The sequence below is a fragment of the Engystomops pustulosus genome, unplaced genomic scaffold (assembly GCF_040894005.1).
Source record: "Engystomops pustulosus unplaced genomic scaffold, aEngPut4.maternal MAT_SCAFFOLD_615, whole genome shotgun sequence".
NCBI lineage: Eukaryota > Metazoa > Chordata > Amphibia > Anura > Leptodactylidae > Engystomops > Engystomops pustulosus.
The window spans coordinates 5434-7500 of NW_027285494.1; positions in this window are offsets into that span (position 1 = coordinate 5434).

Here is a 2067-nt window from a genome sequence, read left to right on the forward strand (position 1 = left end):
GGGGTACTGAACCCCCGGGGTCCCACCCTGGAAATTGAGCCGTCCGACCCCGCCACGTCTTCCTAGTGCCCTCCTTGGCTCCCCCGCCTGTGGGCATCGTTAGGGGCTGCGGTCATCAGCGCCGGCTAAGCTTCGGCAACACGGCCGACCCACCCCTTCGGCGCCTGGGGGTGCCTGGTCCCAGTCCGGGCCGTTCCGTAGGGGCGGCTATCCCTTACATGAGGGACTCGGTGCGTCCGCTCGGGCTGCGGGGCTCCGGCTCCGACAGCCGGGGAGCTGGTTTTGACCGCGGGCCTCCACGGGAACCGGCAGGGACCGGACTAGGCGTCAAGCCGAAAATAACCCCGGCACCCTCTGCTTCCAAAGCGAGGGGACCTTTGGCCGAGCGGGGGCACCGGAAGCCGAACCGACCCCAACCCCTCTTCCTACCCCAGGGCTGGGCTGACCAATCCCCTGATCGGGTCTAAAATGGAAGAAGGGGATTCGAGGGAAGGGGCTGGCGGAAGGCAGTTGCCCGACGGAGTAGGCGAAGGCCAGGCCGTTTCCGAGTCCCGAGCAGAGGAGGGCGAACTCGGCTCTTCATCGACCGACGGCGAGGCGAGGGCGGTGGCTGCCGCGGGGAAGACTCCATTGCTCGTCAGCGCGCTAGGAGCGGGGCCGACTGGCTGCTCGGGGTATGGCATCCCCGGGGGCCCACCCTGGAAATCTTCGCTCCTCAGCCGCTGCAGGTTATAAGGTCCCGCCGCGCGTAAGCGCTCAACTCTCCGACCCACGGATGTCGAGCCCATGGTGAGCCGGCCGTTTCGTACGGGGAAAAGGGGTCCTCTGGCCCCACATCGATCGAGGGGGTTTAGATCCGCGGAGGCACGCACCGCGAGGCGAATCGCTGCTTTTCCCCAAGAGGTTAACCTTCAAACCACCGAGTAGGTTCGGGGCAGGGCCGACAGTCTGCACTGGGGTATTGCATCCCTGGTGGGGCGACCCTGGAAATCTCTGCCCCTTTCCACTCTTTCGGTTGGGCCTCTCGTCGGGGCGAGCGTAAGTCGGCAAGCAGACGTGGGAAGAGGCTTCTTACCGGTGACACTCCCTTCGTGAGAGAGGCAGGTACTCGCCCCGGACCCCGGTCCAAATCTGCGCGGGCCGGACGGCCTCGGCCCTAGCCGAAGGCCGCTCCCGCGAAGCCAGGGAGCCGAAAAAATAACCCCGACACCCTCCGCGACCTCGCGTGCTTCCAAAGCGAGGGGAAACTTTGGCCGAGCGGGGCACCCGAAGCCGAACCGACCCCAACCCCTCTTCTTACCCCAGGGCTGGGCTGACCAATCCCCTGATCGGGTCTAAAATGGAAGAAGGGGATTCGAGGGAAGGGGCTGGCGGAAGGCAGTTGCCCGACGGAGTAGGCGAAGGCCAGGCCGTTTCCAAATCCCGAGCCAGAGGAGGGCGAACGACGTTCTTCATCGACCGACGGCGAGGCTAGGGCGAGGGCGGTGGCTGCCGCGGGGAAGACTCCATTGCTTGCCAGCGTGCTAGGAGCGGGGCCGACAGGCTGCTCGGGGTATGGCATCCCCGGGGGCCCACCCTGGAAATCTTCGCTCCTCAGCCGCTGCAGGTTATAAGGTCCCGCCGCGCGTAAGCGCTCAACTCCCCGACCCACGGACGTCGAGCCCATGGTGAGCTGACAGTTTCGTACGGGGAAAAGGGGTCCTCTGGCCCCACATCGATCGAGGGGGTTTAGATCCGCGGAGGCACGCACCGCGAGGCGAATCGCTGCTTTTCCCCAAGAGGTTAACCTTCAAACCACCGAGTAGGTTCGGGGCAGGGCCGACTGTCTGCACTGGGGTATTGCATCCCTGGTGGGGCGACCCTGGAAATCTCTGCCCCTTTCCACTCTTTCGGTTGGGCCTCTCGTCGGGGCGAGCGTAAGTCGGCAAGCAGACGTGGGAAGAGGCTTCTTACCGGTGACACTCCCTTCGTGAGAGAGGCAGGTACTCGCCCCGCACCCCGGTCCAAATCTGCTCGGTCCGGCCGTCGTCGGCCCTAGCCGAAGGCCGCTCCCGCGAAGCCAGGCGA